Here is a 20,823-nt window from a genome sequence, read left to right as displayed (position 1 = left end):
CAAGTCATATCTCTTGGGAAGGACAAAAAAGTGAAGATATGAAACAACACTTCATACCGAGGTAGCTCATCAAAGAAATATTTTTATTGAGCGAAAATTCCCCTCACACAAAGGAAGTACTTTTTTTCCCAACTGCAAGCCTTTATTCATTTGTTCAACGCTCACATAATAGCGCAACGACGAGCTTTTTTCTCGTGTAGGATATCACGGATTTCTGCCATGTGTTTATCTTGCTTTTGCGATGCACTTTTCGTAGCATCGAGTACACGATTGAGAGTTCTCTCATTCGTGCTTTGCGTACGTGAAATTACTTCCTGTACCGTTTTCAACGTTTCTGCCTGCATGGCAGTAGTACATTCCATGTGCCTGATCATCTCAGCTATAGTGCCTCTGTGCAGTTCATTCTGCTCCGTCATTTGTTGACTCATTTGATTAATCATTCTACTCTGCATTTGCGCCATTTGTTTCATTTGGGACGAAACGACACTTAAAGTTTGTTCCTGCATCTTTTTCATCATCAGTACCATCTCGCGGTTTTTTTCGCCTTCCATCTTCTGCAGCATCATGGATTGATCCAACCTGAAAGAAAAAAAATCAATTGGCAGGACAGGCTCTGAAAGGGGTAGATATAAATGGGGTATTGGGGGTTTCACTTGCTTTGGGGTTTTGCTTAGGCGTTTAAATTTTGGGGTCTTACTTTTGGTGTTCTATTTGCAGGCGCAGTAAGGTACGCCGTGTACCCTACTGTCCAAGGCGTTGTGCTGCTAACGCGAGGTTCGGGGGTTCGACCTCGGCCGCTGTGGCTGCTTTTCAGATGGAGAGTAAAAGCTAAAACCCCCGTGCGTATAGATTGAGGAGAACGCTAAAAATTCCAAGGTGACCAAAAATAATCCGGAGCCCTTCACCACGGAGCGGCTCATAGCCCTGGTGCTGCTTGGGAGTGTTAAACCGCACAATCAATTAATCTCGACACATTGTGTTCATCAAAAGCAACCCGCCACAGATGGAATTTTCCTCTCGTGCTTTTCAGCAATATATAGGAGCCACCGTGGCCTGTACGGAGTAAGCTGTGGAAACGAGCTGGAAGCTTGCTTTATTTCCTTTGATTTGCCAGCTACTTTGCTTGCGCGGTCTGCACCATGGAGAACACAATAGGAAATTGAAAGAGGCAAATGATCTGCCGACCACTGCCCTCTGCTTTCTCAGGCCGACAACATGCTATGAAGGTTCCCTTCTTTCTGGATAATCCGATCATTTTAGTCCGTAATAGGTTTAGAACGACGAAGGCATCTTTCTAAGTCGGTGGACACTTTGTTCACCTGTCATTTTGGAAACACATGCACTTAAAACAGGCGAGAAAGTAGCTATTAAAAGTGACCAAAGAAAAAAAGTTCTTCCCTTTCCTAAACTAAAAGATAAAACACGCGAAGATTGACCGTAAACGCGCAATGCACAACAACTCAGGCCTTCGTCGCTTGTCGACCATCACTTCGCTTGACGAACTTCTGGGTCCGCACGACACTCATAAGTAAGGTCATGAGCATGCTCACGATTATGCTCACGAGCGCACGCCCGCCTAAGCACGTGCTCTTCTGCCTGCACATGGACCGAACGTGAATGCGGGTCATCATCACCACCACCACCACCATCATCATCATCATCATCAGAGCTCCTTAAGGTGGGCTTTATAATACTGCGTTTAGCTTACAGCTCACTGGCCAAACTAATCACTCGTGGCCTACACATAGACCTGCGAACGTAAATTCAGGTCATCGTTATCAGCGCTAGTCATTGTGGGCCTTACTGTATTGCGTTTAGCATACAGCTGATCGGCTGAATGAACCACCCGCGGCTTGCGCATTGACAGAACGTGAATTCAGGTTATCATTACCATAATAATAATAATAATGAGAGCTTCTTATTAAGGTTCGCTTTACTGTGGGGTGTTTAGCATACAGCTTTTCTGCCGAACGAATCACCCGTGGTTTACGAACCTACGAACGTCATTGTACGTCAGCCTCATTAAAAAAAAAGCTCCTTAAGGTGGGCTTTACAGCATGGCGTTTCCGCTCACATCGCACGTTCGTCAGTTACTTCACGCTTCGTTGGAAAACAGCCTCATTCACACGGAGTAGACAAGATCAGCAGCCGGCCATCGACATTGTATCGATATGATTGGCTCGTTTGAACTAATTTATTATACTCCCGCTTTATATAAAATCATATGTCAACACCTGCGGCCCATATTCACGCCGGAACAAAAAAAAATAGTGCCCTTCCACTCTGTGAAGAGGGATCACCTGCCAAGCTGTAGGCAGTCCACAGCATGCGCGAAAGAAAGCACGTTTGTTGGTATTTTGCGATTGAGCATACTTCCTAGCCAATTAGATGAGTGAAACTTGGAAGGACCCGGTGTTCAGTCTCGCAGGGAAACTAGGAGCTGTCTCTTGTGCTCCCGCTTCGCAGGCATCTTACTGTTTATGTAACACACCAACCCAATCCGTTCGACCACTGAGAGGACACGGGACAAGTCAGAATGCGCCGTTTGACGTCCACGTTTAAACTTCCCGCCAGCACAGTAGACATTTCATCAGTAACGGCATGAAACCTATAGTTTTGCGTTCACGCCGCCTACTGGTTATGCGCGCGGGCTTACGAGGGAAATATGCCGTCGAACATGTTGCCCAACAAGCCCTTCAAACTCGGCGTTCCAAGCGCGGAGTTTAAAGCGGGCGCTGAGTTTAAAGCGACGAGGTTCCAAGCTGGAAAGTTACCCGCTTGTAGCCTCGTCGGCATTCCAAGCAGGCAAGTTGCCTTTCATCCAGTAGAGATTCGCAGCTACTAAACGAGCTGAAGCTAGAGGACGCCACGGCGGTGGCAGCGGCTTTCTATTGTTTCTGCACCTATCCGCTCTTCTGGTCGGACCGACACTTTTTCAATTCCCGCTCTTCCTCCAAGCGAACGACATGCGTCCATCCCATAGCGACTTCGAGTTGGAAGGTCTCGAGCGTTACTCTAGCGCATAAACACGTGACTCTCCGTTTCCCTCCCCCGTAGTAGGCCTATTACTTTCTGTGTAACACGCCAACCCCGTCGGAAACCACTCGATTACGGAGGACAGCTGACCGGACGCATTGAGCTATGAGACTTCCACCTTTAAATCTCGAACCAGTACAACGGGCATTATCGGGAGCAGCATGGAGCCCAGCTGTGCGTGCAGCCCCCCCCCCCCCCCCGCAACTCGTCCACGCATATACCAGCAAGTGGTGATGGCCGCATACCTAGGCGTGAAATGGAGCGGCGAAACTGTCGCTCGGAAAGACTTTCAAGTTCAAGAGGAATTTTGGCCCCACGCCGGCGTTCTAACCGGGAAAGTGGCTCTTCATACCCACTCGGCGAGGTGAAATTTCAGGCGGCCACGGCGGCGGTTGCTTTCGGTCATTTTCACGCCCATTCGCGCTTCTATGTGTTCTCCGAAAACGTCTGATAACGGGGTTACCGCCGTTGTCAGCCGATAGCGTAACTCGTGAAAGAGGCATCGGTGGGGGCGAGGGGAATAGCAGTTGTGATAGAGCGGCCGGCGATGGCGAGGAGAAGCCACGGAGCGGCGCCGAGTATATACATCACCGGAATAAAAACAGGCAGGGGGGAGGAGAGGGAAGCCAGGAGTCAAGTGCCAACGAAGGTACTGCTATACGGTAGTTACCTGTTTAGTGGGGTGATGGGTATTTAAAAGATAGGAAAACAGCACGATAACAACACCATGCGCTTCTGTTGGTATTGCATACCATAACCTTCGCACACATCTCAGATTCGATACTCAGTCATCTACTCAAGATCGCTATGTTTCATGTAACGCTTGTGGTAAAGAAATGCATTGGCGGTGGGGACATAGAATCGCACAAAAATTTGAGTGCATGCCACAGAAGGGAAACAGCAGCGTCGAAGTTGTGTTCTGGAAAAGGGCGACCAAGCGCGTGGGGAAGGGTAAACAGAAGCGCCGACAAAGGGTAGGGTTCTGCCGCAGGCGACAGAGGCCGCCTTCGGATACGTATGTGCCGACAGTGGCGAAAATGCGGTTCCTGAGAATGGCGAGCGAGCGGTATCGACATTCCAGGGGATTAGTCCAGTAGTGACGGCCCCAGCCACAAAGTTCAACGCCATTTTCGACTGACTAACAACGAAAGGACCCACATCTCAGAAGGTTGTTATCATCCCCGCTAATAATTACATCCCAGTGCTGTGAATCGATTGCCTACGCCAGTCGAATGTAGCAGACAGCCCAGCAATCCTTGAGTCTTACCTGTCTGTACTTAAGGGTTGCAGGTTGGGTTTAGTCATGCTCATCTCACCCCCTGCCGAAGCAAAGCTCCGAGAATGGAGGCCTTGGCTTTAAGTGTAGCTCATTGTAATTGCAAGTCAAGGGCTCAATAAATTTACATAAAAATTGTAGCCAGTATTAAACAAAGATAAGGCAGACGCACGGGAGGTTGGGAGAAATATACATTCCGTTTGGAATTTGATCCGCAAACTTCGTACAACGCGTCCGATGCGTTGTAATTGAGATTTATAATTTCGGATAATTGCTATCTTTGGAGTGATTGCTGTATGTCAAAACATTTAAAATGTTTAAAAGCAGCTACTCACAGTTCATCCGTACTGTGTCGACCGCCTTCCTGGTGGCGGGCAGAAGCCTTCACAGCTACCGGAAGTTTTACATCCAAAGAACTGAAGTCAAGGAACAAAAAGCAGATTTGGCAAAATAATAATGTGACCGCAAAATACTGAGGCATATGATCACAGAAGCCGCCAAATTGTTTGCATGAGAATAGTTTTTCATGGAAGGACGCTCCCGAAATAGAAGGAAACTGCCAGGTTCGTTTGTTGCATTGAATAAGAGGCTTGCCAAGAATTACCCATTTTCTTCGTTTGTTTTCGTAAACACTGATATATTATGGCGGAAAATTAGGTGTAAGCAATGGACCATAATCAGCCGATTGAACATCTTTTCTGCTCATCGAAGTGGTTAGCCTTCCTTGAGTGTTTAATGTTTGGCGTTGAGCTAAAAGTGTCAGTACAGTCATTTGGTCGGAGTTTATCACCAATATTTTCGGATTGTATTTTGTGGCGAAAGCTACACTGGCCGAGGTTGAGCAGTTTCGCGTGTCTCCTGGAGAGCCGTGCGGCGCAAGCGCGAGGAGCAGTGACGTCTCACGGCGCACACCTGGCGCGCCGGTGCCGCGGCCACCGCGACTGGATTGGATTGGATTAAATTGGATTGGTTTGTATTTGATTCGATTGAATTGGAAATTGTTTTAGCAGCAGTAAGCATGATAATTAGCTAATCCTAGACAACCAGAAAACCTAAGAATAACCAGCTAAACCTTAGCTCATGCTACGTATATCCTGGCATAGCCGAGCTAAGCCAGTCCTAATTTTTGTTTCAAGTTTCTACTGTAGCGCACTTTCAATTGGTGAGTATGATTTTCATTGCTGTTGGGTGGTCCCTTCCCCTCAGGAATTCTGATGTGTAGTGCTTTTTTTCTTTTTGTCCTGGTGAATGCATTTCTTCGGCTTGTTTGATGTTGCCGGGCGATTCTGTCTGTACCCCCGTAATCATTTAAGGGCAATCCACTAATGGAATACGGATGACGTGTGCTTCCGAAGGGTCAGAGAAGAGACGACGATTGATTTGATTGATTGTGGGGTTTAACGCGCTGACGCAACGTAGGCGATGAGGCGCGCCCTAGTGGAGGGCTCCGGATTAATTTTGACCACCTGGGGATCTTTAACGTGCGCCGAAATCTCGTACACACGGGCGTTTTTGCTTTTCGCCTCCATCAGAAAAGCAGCCACTGCGGCCGGGAATCGAACCCGCGACCTCGTGCTCAGCAGCGCAACGCAGAAGAGACGACGAGAAAGATATTTAAATCGAACGCCATGAAGCGCACCAATCGTCAAACGTGGCGAATATCAAACGGTTGCCAGCAACGACCTGTGCGACTGACCGACGAGTCAATTGAAGAATGACTCGTCTGCTGGACGGACGAACATAAGCCTGGGACAAACGGGCTGGGGAGAGGAGCAAGAGAACAGCAGGAACAAGCAGCACAGAGGAAGGACGGTCTACGAGCAGCGAGTCAGGGGTACATGACGAGGCCTCGACGACACCAAGCAAGGGCTGGGCTGAAGCGCGCCGTCAGCGCATTGGTCCCAGCCTACTAATCACACGGCCAACCTGAGCTTTGAGGGCCTCACTGTTGACGGTTCGGCGCCTGCATCCAGCTACACCGCCCACCTGCCACGGGCTTTGTAGCTGAACGGTTCCCGCACGGCGACGTGTACGAATCCTGCCGGGTACCTCCTACTGCAAATGCAAAAGTCTCCAGGCGAGGGGCTGCTGCCTTCTCAGCAGGCTACTACAGGGGTAGCCACAGGGAAGGAGATGTGTCTGTGCGCGAACTTTCGTACGGCCGTCTTAGAATCGGACAATATGTGAGATGGGGCGGTTGGTGTGTTATGGCCAGTGATATTGCCGTTTTCTCGGCATCGTGGGGGCGGGCTGTGCGGATGGTGGCTTCCGCTGCTGGGATCGGTCGGTCTCCTGTAATAATAGCGGCAGTGAAAGCTTGTCGGTGTCTGTATTCTGCGGCGGCCACGTAAATGAAGTCAGGAGAGGGGGGGAATAGGCGTGAGTGTGCCAAGGCGCGGGCCCTTCGTCGGTATACGTAGTGCGGAGGATGCATGCAGCGGGGAAGGAGGAGGATTTCGTGGCTTTCACAGTAGGATAGGGGTAGACGGTAAAGTTTGGAGAGGGGGCTGCAGCAGCGAGGTTGAGTTGGTGTAGGAGGATCGAACCTGTGGGGGTTGCGGAGAGACGAGTTATTTTGCTAAGGCTGTGGGCTTCTATGAGCTCGGGGATGCAGTTAAAGGTGCCAGTATAGAGGAGGCGGATAGGGGAGGTGTTGGGAGGAAGACGAAGTGCTGCTCTGTATAACCTGAACTTTAAAGGCCGACCTCCATGCAGCGAAATGTAGGCGAAAAGGCGGCGAACGTCGCCCGGTGGCGGACGCTCCGCCGCCGGCGTCGAAAATACGGCTGTTCGCCGGCGACCTACGCGAGATAGATGTCGAACGCGCGGCGGTGAACGCGACCGGAAGCGGCAAACTGCATTTTGAGGCCGCAGCCAATCACAGCCTTGTACTTCCTTGCACTTCCTGTCCTGTCTTCCATCGGCGGCGTTCGCCGCATCACGTTGCATGGAGGTTGGGGTGGACGAAAACTGAGCGGCGCGTCAAACCGCGGCGTCCGCCGCGCCAAGTTCGCCGAGGAACTTCGCTGCATGGAGGTCGGCCTTAAGGCTTCCAATTTGTCAAGTTCCGCTTTTGTGAGTGATAAGTAAGGTACAGAGTACGTGAAGCGTGATGTGAAAGCGCTGTATACACAAGTTGTAATCGGTCTTTTTCAGCGGGGCCGTGGCCGCGGGCGGTGATCCGGAGGATGAGTCCTGCTATTTGTGTCGTGTGTCGGCTGAGTGTTTGTATTGTGGAAGAGTTGCCTCGATTTTGCTGTAGGTTCAGTTTGAGTCCCTTCCTCTGAGCTGGTCGAAACAACCACGGGGCAACCTCTCCCTTAACCAATGCACATTGCCCCTCGAGAGTATTTTAAATAACTGAACAAATATCGGAGCCAATTTCTTCTGACAAAGCTCATGACGGCAACACTATTACGCAATCATCATCAGCAGCAGCAATTCATCAGCATGAAGGCTTATCCCATAATCCTCAAACTGCTTGTACCCAAACGCTCAATGGAGAAATGATGTTCTCCTACTTCCAAATCTGCTTGTATGCGCTGCTTTCGCTTCTTGAGCAAGGATTGCCTCCATTTTGTGCTTCATTATGTCCGCCCTTTTGCATTTGATATAAAACGCATTAAAATTTGGTGAAGGTGCTGTGCGTGAGATGAACCGTTAATGCCGTGGAACATCGTAATCAGAGGCTCCGAACACAAGCGTGCCCTTTAACGACAACGCCACTCAGCAACAGCCGACTCCCTGCCCACAATTTTCTCTGGCGCAATTCGGCAGCGGAATTGTGCCACCTTCAGCGGCAGCGCTGACTACGACGTTGAAGATTGGCTCTCATCGTAAGAGCGCGTCAGCAACTGCAACAAATGAGACGACTGGATGAAACTCACCAACATAGTTGTAGAATAGGGGCACCACCTACGTGCGTTCCCCAAGCGGCTTGGGACGCCGTACTGCACATGCGCAGAACGCGATGGTAAGCTTACGGTAAGCGGCCGCAGAGGTTCGATGGCGCGACTGGGCACCGCGGTGCGCGGTGCTAGCGGACGAAGGATGACGCTTGCTACGCGGAAGAATCAATACAGGCCATGGCAGATGTCTTGGTTACCGATCGCTCAAATGGCAATTATAGCGAAAATAACGTTCCACATGCGAGAAAGGGGGTAATATTGTGGTTAAAAGTTGTGTAAAGAATTGTCATTCACATTTGTACAGATAGCCGCAATAAAACATCCGCCACGATGCTAAACCTAGCGTTCTCAGCACCCGTAGCGACCCGAGCAACGCAAGCCGGTTGTGGGCTGTCGGGGGAAGCCCCTTTTGGAAAACTCGCCGGGCGCGAGCGCATTGCGTTTGGGTTACCCTAACTTCTTGGGGGCCCCCAACACCGGGTTCCCCCATTCTAAAGCTGCGTAATAAGATTTTCGATGTCTCGGACGTCGCAAAACAGCGTTGCGCGTGCGGTCTCCGAACAGCAGGGGTTAACTGACTTGCCTGTTACCACTCACACGTGGGTTCGATATTCGACCTTTCCATGGCGTATTAGGTAAACGAAGTGATTTGTTTGAAGGTGCCAGCTTTAAAGTACACGCCAGCCGGGCGTGCACTTTCGCCAATCGAGACAAATCCCTCGTTCGCATAGAAAAGTGCAAATAATTTAGGGGGACAGCCTAGAGCCCAATTTAAAAAAAACGCCGTCGTTGCTGCTATAGCCGTTGCAAGAGCAAGAAATGCACGCCGATGCAAAGAGTAAATAAGGCAACGCAACTGGAATGTTGAATTCGAACCCGGGTCTTTACGGTGGGAGCCCGCTTGCCACTGCGCTATCTCTGCGCGTTGCTGAAAGTTAGACGAGTTTGGGCCACGTGCACGTTATCGTGATGTACGTGGGTATAAGAGCTGCACCCTGACCGCACAGAACGCCGTTTCTCTGGAAGCTGTGGCGTGTCACAGCAGTGGTCCCATTGAAGTATTTCGCACCAAAGACGAGGGAACGGAGGCGGAGAAAGAGTCGCAAACACCTGTACAAGTAAATACTTCCAAAAGATACAGGAACGATAGCGCAGAAAGAGACGCAAATACAACACAGCAGTAAAAAGGTCATGTACAGAGGCCTAGAAAGAAAGTAAAAAGAAGAAAGTAGAAAATTTTCAAGATGTAATTTTTTATATCTCGCCAACTTCAAGCCAAGGTTTTATATACTCCTGCATGCGCAAAATCGTTTCATTAATTTGGTACAAGAATGTAGACCATGGCTGTACACAACAATAACGATAAGGGTGATCATGCAAAATTATATTTAGGGCTCACCGGACGTATCAGCTAGTCGCGACCCGAAAAGAATTGACGCGGTACGGAAGCGATGTTTCTTTTATAATCCGTAAAAACAAAAATAGGCTAGCTCCAGGCATGGGCAGCGCTTCCAGAGCCACTGAGGAGGCACAGTTCGACAAGTCAGCTTCAGCCCACATGTCATAGAAAAGGACGTGTCACACTGCGCCAATGGGGCTTATTTCTCCCAAGTGTCTATAGACCATTGAGAACCATTCCCAACAGCCCCCTCGGGTACGAGGACGATGCGCCAGACATCGCAGATCCATTTCTCACCTTTTCACTGCAGCAGAAAAAGGTGGCTCCTTTCCCAAGGAACCTGCATAGAAATCAGTGATCGTTCTCAGCTGAAGCCAAAATCGGCAAGTATTTAATTAATAATGTGATTTAAAACTACCGCTCACGTAAGACTTTCACCTTTTCCTTCTGCTGCTTTGTAAACAGCTGCTGGAGCGATAGATGTTATCCGGAAGGTTAACCCTTGCCGTTCCTTATTGTATAATGGCAACAACATCAAGAGAACAAGTTTGCTCCTTCTAGCACGGGCGCTGCTAATAAACACTAGTGGTAGGGATAGCATCATTTGCTGGATTGACCCGCTGAAGCTAGACGTGGGCTTTGAGGTGTGCCCCACAGTGGTGGGCTCCTGAATTATTTTGACCATCTGGGCATCATCAACCTGCATCACAACTTCGACACACGGGATTTGTCGCTTTGCACCTCACCAGAAAAAATTCACCAAGCTTGCACTCACGCACTACACTTGAATGGAGAAGCTGTTGTAGGTGCACATTGCCGGACACATAGTTAACTTCCAGTATCATTGTTAAGTTGCATAGTTTCGGTAATAGCAATCGTTGTCAGATGCATCGAAGAGGTCGTCGTCTTCTTCGCAGCGGGTGACAAGCGCAAACACATCCTCAGCACTGTAGACTACCATGGGCTCCACTGGCGAAGCATGCACTAAGTTCCGCAAGGCTTGAACAAAAGCGAAGGTACAGGATTTCTTTATTCGTAAGCACTGAAGCACATGCCATGAGGCATTTGTACAAGTGTGAAATTATTTATTTACACGTTCTGTCGTTGTTTGCGCTGTGCTTGTAACAGTCGTCGTGATATGGACCAATGTCATATGTAATGGCCAAGCATTACATGCGCGGTAGCGCTTGACGTCACCGCTAAGGAAGAGGAGGGAAAACGTTTATTTCTTTTTTTTTGGTGGTTGGGCGGCACTCCACCGGAGTCTTGTGCCACGTGTTACAGTTCTAGAAGGGGCCATCAGGGGTGGTACCGTTGGTCCCGGGCTCCAACGGCCTCTGCTGCTTTGCGTACCCGCTGAATCACACCGACCTTGTCCTAGAGCAGTCATAGGCCAGCAGTGCCTCCCATTGCTCCGCATTAGGGTTTCTGATTTTGGGGACAGCTGTTATGGTTTGGCATTCCCATGTGGTGTGCTAAAGGGTGGGTTTTTCTTGATGGCACGACATGCATGCGTCTGCATATTGAGTCAGAAAAATTTTTCTCAGCACGTTTAGGTTTCGGAGCCTGCCTGTCTGCAGTAGCGTTCAGTCGATGGCTTCCGCTCCGTCAAGGATTCGTGGGGCAGAGGATACTTTATCCTGATACCTCGGTAGTATGTCAATGTGGCCGAGTATTCCTGCGGCACTGGCGTGGGTTCTTCGAGGTCGGAATCATCGGGCGCTCGGTTGGTGGCATAGCCTCGAGCTACCCTGTCCGCCCCTATGTTCCCCTCTATTCGGGAGGATCCTGTGTTGAATCTTAGGTGAATGCTGAGGGTGGTTTAATACTCCACTTTTAGCCTGGAGAGTACACGGAGTGCGCTGTTGCTTGATTTTTTTTTTTTTGCAAGGTGCCCCCACTGTGGCAGCAACGAGAAACCCAACCTTTTTCACCTTATTTGGTCATGTGCAGCCTTCTCAGACGGCCGTACGCAGTTGCTAGCAAGCGCCACGGTTCCGACGTCGGCGTTAGAGCATGTCGAGTATGTTAGGGTCAACCCAGAAATGTTCGAAAAAATCACAGACTTTGCCCTAAAAAATGGTCTCTACAAGATGATTTAATGGCTGACCGACTACCTGTTCAAGTTCACCAGTCACAAATGAACACCGGTGCGCATCCGTCTTGCCCCACCAACCGTAATGTGCCATCAAGAACTATACCGGACACCCCCTCCCCTCAGGGGAAGGCCAGTGTGTGTGTGTGTTGCTCCAACGGAACCTCGAGAGACAGCTACAGTGACCGCTACAGTGAAGCTTGAACATTACTTAGTTGTACTACAACTTTCCCAATCCTACTTTCCATTCCCTACCCACAGGGCTTTATAGCCTCCTCCCTGAAATAAAGTCATTCATTCATTCATTCATGCTAAAGCCACTGCGCGACCTGGATACTCGGCGGTCGCTGCGACTCACGCGCTCACGGGCGCTCGACATTTTCTCGCTCCTCGTGGTTTTTGCTCATTTTTTTCATAAAGCCACAGCGCGTAACGGCTACGCTCGGCGGTCGTCACGAGGCATGCGTTAAGGAGCGCCCGGCATTTTCTTGGTATTTTTTTCTTTCAACACCGAACTTACGGCTTGTACAAGAGCTCCGCTGTTATAAACGGCCACTGCGACCAGAATGAAGCCCACGCGCATGGGCTCAGCAGCGAGATGTCATAGCCACTGAGCCACACCGGCGGCGTGTGAACAATAATTCATGACTAGGGGCAGAGCAGATTTTCTGTCCTAGCACATTTTCACAATGGCTGAGGGCAACTTTTAAGGCAATGTTGTTCGTTGAGAACCTAAAAGCAAAAGAGGGCCGTAATAGTTTTAATCTCAGAAGCCCGTTGGATCGATTTGTACAATAGCAAATGAGAAATAAGACAAAGCATTTTGAAAAAACCGTAAAAGAGCCGCGCGCTGTCCTCAAAGTGTCGCGGGAGCATTGTGAACGCGGGAAAATAGAACAGAAGAATGATGCTTCATCAGGGTAGTTGGGAGACGGGGGAAAAGAACATGAGAGCTGGAAGGGGGAGTGGTAGTTACGTGGCAGAGACGGTTGAACAATCACCTTTATTCGATATCTTTACCGAACAAGGCAGATACTCGGCCAATTGCTTTCACTCCATCGTGGCTGTAGCAGAAATAAAGCATATATTTGAGCTCCTGTGCCACACAAGGAATATACTCCACATATTTCAACTCTGCAGGGCTAGTATTTTGTGCTGCGTATTAATGTCATTTCTTAGCCATTTTCACTCCACCGGGGGTGGTCTAATTTCAGAAATCCGCTAACACTTTCACACATTTTTAGGACAAATCACAGAAGTGGGTGTTTGGGCATTTGTGTTGATAGTATTTCTAAGCAAAAACAAATCGGATGTATCAACGGACTGAATACGTTTTGAACAATGCGTAAAAACAGGTAATTTATCCGAAATCCAAATGGGCTTAAATAATGGTTTGTTAGGCGACACTTCGTGAGGCCAATGTTAGATACTCGAATGGGTTAAGCATACCACAAAAAAACCACTTCGAATACCTCAACGGGCCTGGGAAACGAAGAATTCATTTAAAGAACACTTTCGCCCTTTCCACTTTCTCAAGCTGCACTTGTCTTGACATCCAGCCATGCTGAGTATCTAACAATGATAGGAATGTACTCCCTGTATATCAGGCACCTAGAAGCAGCAGTTTCTTTGGCCATTGATAGTCCTTTTTAGGACTTTTTCAGTCCTTAATTAAAGGAGTAACTTAAAAAATTCTTCTATTCCCTTTAATGACGTCTTACGGCGAAATTCTTTAAATTGTTTTTGTGTATTCTACATGAGGAACATTTATCAGCCAAAACCAATTCGTTATATCAACCGCTCAACATAAATTGGTAATCTGTACAAGCACGCGCTAAATTGCGAAATGTAAATTCGCACACTTGGGGCTCGTTTTTACCACTTCGGTATCTCAATGGGAGACCGACACAATCACCAATTTGCGAAAACAGAATTGCCCCCTTTTTCTCCCTTACAGATGGAATTCCCGAAGTTGCAGCCTTAGTGAGCCCCGACAAAAAGACACAAATGTACTACCGAAATTTTAAAGCTCTAAGTACCGCAGTTTAAGCTTGGGTTTTATGGGCCAGTCAGTACGTCAGTCAGGGGATAAATCCGTCATTCAGTCTGGAACTTTCTCATAGAGTTGGATTCGGGACTTGGACGACCAGAAGGGCATTTGTGGGGTCATTTTATGCTAAGGGAGCGTTTGTCGTTGGTTTCGCTTAAGCTCAGGGCCAGAGGTGTTAAATAAGACATAAGAACACATGCTTTAGGATACAAATATATCTTACCTTTGTTTTTAAAGTAGTTCATCAGCGCCCTGGCGTTGTAGGGAAGAAAGGCGATGGCTAGTTCATTTTCGTCCACCTTGTCGATGTCGTCTTTGGAAAGGACGCCCGCTGACTTGAGGTAATCAAGGAGTTTTCTCAGGCAATCGGGTGTAATATCCGGAAGTACTCCACAGACTTCGACCAGGAACTTCTCGGCCACTGGTGAATCGTTGACAGAGCTCTCAGCCATTTCGTTAGCTGTAATCATCAAATGTGGCTGTTGATAAACTTTCTGGTACTACACCGACATTTTACCTTAGCACAGCGCATTACTGATGTAGTCTGTCCTCGAACACAAGGGTCTCAGGGATTCTTGCAGTATCAAAATTATTGCATTGTAATGTACGGGATTGATTCAGGTAGCACTAGGTTTAAACGCATATCCGTATTTCACAAGTTTGCGTTTAGTGCACCAAAGACCACTTTCGCCAAAAAGAGGTTTATTAGGAAACCAAGTGTTTTAGACAATAGACGAGTAAATTATAAGAACTAATGCCTTGTTTCTCAGTGTCTTCTGATAGCTCTTTGTTGAAGAGTAGTTCAAAATGATTTCCTTTGCTATCACGCGCCGAGTTTTATTATTCCCTTTTGACACCTTAAAAAGTGTGACTATATGCATGGGGGCCTATCAGGTTCTTCATGGTGCAAGGCCACAAAGACTACAGAGCGTCGTCAGCAGCCCACAGAGTATGCTTGTAGTCGGTGCTTGTTTTAAAAATTAGTTTATTATAGTCGGTGATAGCTTAACTCTGAAGCGGCCTTTTCAAGATAAAAAGGATTTTGTGTTCATCCGCAAGCAATGGCACCTGGCCGTTTGTGTGACGCCTGCGACGTACGTTTGAGAGGAGAACTACTTCCAATATGGCCACGCTCGCTTGCCAACCGCAGCCGCGCCGTCCAGCGACGACGAGTTTGCCCAGAACCAAAAGCTCTGTATGCGATTTGTGTTACAAACGCGATGTAGTGCATCAAGAAGCCGCTTATCGTCATCTGTCTCGTGTGTGTCTTGCCGCGTCGTTTTTGTACGTGAAAAAATCGTGGAGGGCTGTTTTTATGCGGAACGCCGTCACCGAACTCGATCTGAGAACGTCGAAGCGTCGAAGCTGCGTCTGTTGCTGGTGTGATTGTGGAAATTGTGTCGGTGTAGCGCAACCACTGTGAGGAAAGAATACGATTTGATTTCGTCAACGGCAGTAGCGGTGGCAAGTTGCAAGGGTTTTCGTTTGTTGCTGTGAGCGTAGGATGCGCCCGATGTTGAGCGCAGGCCTGCGTGGAGTCCGTCTGGCCCGACGCGGATTGTGCAAACGTGTGTGGTGTGCTTTTTGGACGGATACAGCCGCTCGTACAGCCTTACACGTTATTAAGACGACCGCCATATCTTACAATGTAAGGTATCTTTCCTTACTGATTCGCGCATTGCTTTAGCTTGCCGGGGTACGAACGGAGCAGCGGTGTGGCGATTTTTTTTCCTGACGTAAACAGGTATGATTAAAGCATTATTGCAGAGACTCGCGAAAAATAAACATTTGTGCACAATTATCCGTGACTGGGTAGCTTCAAGAAAATCAGTATAAACCTGGCTTCTTGCGAGAGACGGGTGCCTATGGCGTTATGTTTATGCCAATGGGCATATTGTCGCACATACAAAATTATGAACGAGTGCGAGTATTGTTGAGGTAGTCAAATGTGGTGGCGCTTCGTTTCTTGACTGTCATTGGTTGGTCCTAATGATCAGTAGCATTTTTAAAAGGTATAAGAGGGGTAAATAAGAATCGAAACTGTATGATTGCTGCATTTTGAACCATGCCGTTGAAGGAAGTCTGAAGTATGTGGCCCCGCGACATGACCCCGTATTTTTTTATACATCGCGAAAAATACACATGCGCGCAGCTTTTTTATTATGCCTGCTAAGCTTATGGTGCGTATGCTAACATCGCTACCCAAAGTGGCATTAGGGAAACTAACTCTGCGAGGACTGAGGCCGCGTATTTTGTGCGCAGTGTGGAATTTCTCAGAACTGTCATGAGCGGTTAAAGTTGTTTTGGAATAGCTGAATACATCTCGCAGGAGTGAACCAATAGTTTATCTTCCCTTTATCTTCAAAGTTTGTGTGATGGCCTGTATGAGTTATAAAAATTTCTCTATGGCAGCTGTGTTCCATAGTGATGGCTGTAGTTTAATGATTGCATTCTGGTGCTTGTCCAGTTTAAGTTTCAACAAAGGGGTTACATAGTGTATTGGCAGACATTCAGATTTCCGGTGTCTGTGTCATGATAGACCGTTGTTATTTTACAGAGTGGGGGAAATGTTTGAGCGTCTTCCCATTGAGCATACTTTGATTTAGATTCAACAACGCTTCCCACTTTTAGATGTTTTATTGTTCCAGCAACTGTGACAAGAGTAGGAGAGCCGTCAAACAATGACTCAGGGTGCTTCAGGTTGAAGAGCTGCAGTAATAATTGCAAACACTTGTGTGTCAGGTAGAAATGAGTTATTTCACCCCTTCAGAATGTTATGTTCATACTTTTCAAGCATGCACTGTTCCTTCTGGTTATATAGCTTGAAGAAGAATAGGAAACAGCGATGCGGCATATCAAAATGGTTCAACTTCAGGCCTTGAGAGTGTCATGTCGCTGCTTTTTGAGCCCACTCTGTTGCTTTTGGCTTTACAGACGCAGCAAAAATCGGAAAAACTTGCTCACCAGGTCGCAATGGTTTTACGTCGATGCTATGTAACTCCTTCGCAAAGTTGCTTCTGACTGTTGCTTCTGACTAGAAAAATATGGTAATAAGTGAAAGCTCTTATTAAATACGTTGGAATGTGCTTATGACAGGCCTTCAAGCTGTGATGTCGCTGCTTTTTATGCACACATTGTAGCTTCTAGCCATAAAGTTGCGGTGAGAGTTGAAGACACTTATAAAGTATGTTAAAATAAATTCATGCCACACTTTGAGGCTATGAAGTCCCTGCTTCTCTCACGCACACATTGTAATTTCTGGCCATAAAGTTGCGGTGAGAGTTGAAGACACTTATATAGTATGTTAAAATAAATTCATGCCACACTTTCAGGCTATGAAGTCCCTGCTTCTCTCACGCACACATTGTAATTTCTGGCCATGAAGTTGTGGTGAGAGTTGAAGATGCTTTTCTAGTTCGTTAGAATGAATTCATTCCACACCTTCACGCTGTGAAGTCACTGCTTCTCACGCACACACTGTTGCTTTTGGCCTTAAAGCTGCATTAGGCGTTGAAAACACTGGTGAAACAAATCAAAATGGATTCAACGTCGGGATTTTAGGGTGTCCCTTTGCTGCTGCTGGCTGGAAAGTGTGCTAAGAATAGAAAATGCTTGTGCAACAGCCCATGACACCTTGACAAGAGGCAGTGAGAATCAAATATTTCTTCTCCCCGTTCCAGTTCGGTGCTCCGATTGGTTGCAGAAGTGGACAAAATGGAAATACTTCCGTGGAGATGTCAGCACATTTTTAAATATGTCACTTATATCTCATGTTCATACTCATATTATTGGGCCTGTTGAGTGTAGTTGTCCTAATAGGTGCAGTAAGAATTGAATGCACTTGTATAGACATTCGTTTAAGTTTCGTATGGGGCAGTCAGTGTTCGACGTCACTGTTTGGTGTAGGATAGGGGAAGATTATTGGCTTCGGGAAGAATATCAGAAATGAAAATGCTTCCACAAAATCTTGACATGGTTGCAAAGGAACTACATGTTGAACCGAATATTTTCTTTATGTAGGCTATTTCAAAAGCCTCATCAGCAATAAAATATTTTCACGGTAGGCTGCTGCATATCAGTGTAAAGCAAAGGAACGTTTAATGTAGCACAACTTGGAAAGTAGAACTTCGAAAGGATGAATTGGTAGGTCACTGTTTATTTTTTCGATAAAAGCTCACAACAGTAATTTTTAAGCGGCTGCTAGAATCTTAAGGGTGTTTATCTATGAATTTTCACCGCTAGTCAGGGTTCTCTGCCTTATCATTCCCCTGTAAACTGCGGGGCAGTGATATGGCACTAAAGAAAGGGCGGCACCTGCTTTATTGCATCGCCGGAAAACACCTCGGAAATCGTCGCCTGGATTGACAGCATGACACCGTACACTGTCAATCAAACCAAATGACGTAGAGCGTCTTGCCACTCACATGTCTCGTGAAGTAGCAATAATTACACGTGTAACGTTTCACATCCCGCAATTCTCTGCTTGCGCCATACGGTGTTGCCGTCTCGTTTAGGCGGAATAAAATAACGCTTCTTTGTTCGCACCTACAGCTGATTTTGCAAGGCAGGAAACCTTATGCGGCATCGCGACCTCCAGCGTTCGCGCGTGTCGCCGCGATAGGTGTTTGCAGGGCGTCACTGCGTTCGAAACGGTCGCGTAGAACAATACATGGCTCGTCGATATCGCGGCCGATTTCTGAAACGCAGCGATGAATTTTTGCCGCTGGTTTGCTTTTCACCCTGGGCTTGCACAGTCCATGCACTGCATCCAGCCATTGCTGCGACGAACCGCCCCTTTCTTCCACACTGCGTTTACGACGCTTGATTTAACGGTGATGATGGCCGTGGAAGATATTGCAAGGACTACATTTCTTGACAATGAGTGCACACGCAAAGGGAAGAAATAGTCGCACTGTGACGAACCCGACAAAATATAAAGACGACCATTATGTTGATTATGTTTCTCAAAGCGACGGAGGAAAAAAATGCTCCAAGCAGACGATGGCTAAGCGACGTGCAGCGATCGAAATTTGAACTATTCAGAACCAAAAATCGTATGCGCGTTGTTTATATATTTGTTTCTGTGGTCTAACAAAAACCAATCACAGATAGCCTTGATTTAAATATAAAATACACCGGAAATACTTTGTACCAAGGATAACCTTTGTTTGAGTGAGCAATTTTTTTTCTCCTGAGCCAGTTTTCAATGAGCACGACTTTTTCTTTTTCCTGTGGAAATTTTTGAGAATGAAACATATATAAACGACTTCATAATCAGATGGTTATACTCTCAGCCGCTCATATTAGTAATCATGGGTACAAAGAGCTGCAATATAACAAGCAATTTTTTTTAACCGCGGAGAGTCAGGTAGCGGCCACACAACGCTAGTGGGCGGAACTCCTGCTGCAATCTTATCCTGTCATCAACTAGAGGTAATATCGATTGAAATAAAAGATAAGGTTAAAAGAGGAAACAAATTTGTCTCTTGACCAATTGATTATAAGAAATATCATTATCAGCCTCCTTTGAGCGCGCGCTATATAAAATATAGAAATAAAATAACTAGTCAGACGACAGCAACGATACAATAACGCGTGGTATATGACACCCCCCACAATAAAATATCTCACCTTTCTCCCTAGAACCGCGCTGCTGTTGTAACAGCTTTGTCCAACGGCACTTAATTCAAAGAAAGCGATGTGATACCTCAAAAAGAGGCTTCGCGAAAGGCATTGCAAGGGAAGTGGACTAAGAACAGCCCGGTCAGTGATTGCACGCTAGGGTAACGGTTCGTGGTGACACAAGAACAGACCAGTCGTAGGTCCAAGAGGCGCCTCATATCGCGACCGTCGATTGCACAAACGAAGAGCAATGCGCCGAGAACGCGGAATCATAGCGCAAGAGCTCCGCCCACAACTATCTCGACTGAGTGTATTCAAGGTGCGGCAGCCGCAAGGCGGTCTCTTTAGGACGAGAGCCCATGTACGCACAGAACACTGTAGCGCCCCACGTATTTTAGTCTGCCGACGTCCTTTCGCGGATGCGACTCCTCCCGAGTTACAACAGGGGGTGGCGCTGGATGCAGTAGAGGATCTGACCGGTAGGAGGCCCTGCCGCCCTACTCAGCCACGGCAGGGCCAGTAGATGGTGCGCATCTCTTGATTGCATCATATTGCTTGTATTCATTGTTGAGGCACGCATGCAGGCAACCGTGTGAGTGCACCGTGACTCGTTACGTCGGGCCCCGCGGGATGGCAGTACTTGTCCGTGCTGAGCACATGGCTGTGTTGCACGTTAACAAACTCTACCCCACCGAACGCAAAGTATTGCCTCGAGTAGTATTAATATCATCTCCGTTGACACCAGCGTTGGGAATCAGGTTGAAACGGAGCCGACGACGCACGCCGGTGTTTTTCTTTTCTTCGGCGTTCGGGCGCAGTGGCACGAGCCGCGCCATGTTCGTGGCGCATCGGCCATGTATGTGGCCGTTTTCAGTGTTGCCAAGCGAAGAAATTGACAGCTAAACGTTTCAACGAATACCACCTATACGGTTACAACCTGTTTCTCAACCCGGACGGTAGCTCTCAGATATCCGAATATCTTACGATTTGTCGCTGCATTGTACTCTGCCGAGGTGGTTTTGTTGCTGCAAACTTCACAGTCCATGTGGTTCAATTGGGCACCTCCCGCTGACTGTTTGGAAACAAGATGCAAGTCTTGAGAAGCACCTTTCCTCTAACTCGGCCAGCAATCTGCCACAAGCTGCGCGTAGTACTTATGGAGACTTTGATATTCCCCGGAAAGTTTAAGTACGCTTGACCACGCGTACGCTGTATTTTCTTTCGTCTCCTTTGCTTCAAGGTGCGGTGGAGAGAAGCACAGTTTCAAGACTCCCAGCGGAATAATTTTTGTAGTGCGGACGCAGAGAAAAATGGACTACGTTAGAACCCCTAGTCCCCGGTTCAGGAAGTCCCCAATTGTTTATTTTGCCCAAGACTTTCACTGACTAAAAATCTCCGGCCGGAAGGTCTAAACTTTTCATGGACGTGCCCTAGACG

The 20,823-nt window shown here is 47.6% G+C and overlaps 1 long non-coding RNA gene across 1 annotated transcript; it reads right to left on the bottom strand.

Annotated features, from left to right (window-relative positions):
- Nucleotides 1-96: 96 nt before the first annotated feature.
- Nucleotides 97-19,556, bottom strand: LOC144149311 (uncharacterized). The gene is made up of 5 exons (XR_013318261.1): nt 19,396-19,556; nt 13,988-14,224; nt 9,917-9,959; nt 4,648-4,728; nt 97-579 (listed from the first exon to the last, which is right to left on the bottom strand). It is a non-coding gene; the product is annotated as an uncharacterized LOC144149311 (long non-coding RNA).
- Between the last annotated feature and the right edge of the window lie 1,267 nt (nt 19,557-20,823).

Source organism: Haemaphysalis longicornis, unplaced genomic scaffold (assembly GCF_048455015.1).
Source record: "Haemaphysalis longicornis isolate Haplotype H1 unplaced genomic scaffold, Haemaphysalis longicornis Haplotype H1 scaffold_8, whole genome shotgun sequence".
In the NCBI taxonomy this organism is placed as follows: Eukaryota; Metazoa; Arthropoda; class Arachnida; order Ixodida; family Ixodidae; genus Haemaphysalis; species Haemaphysalis longicornis.
This window is presented reverse-complemented; position numbering and strand designations above follow the sequence as displayed.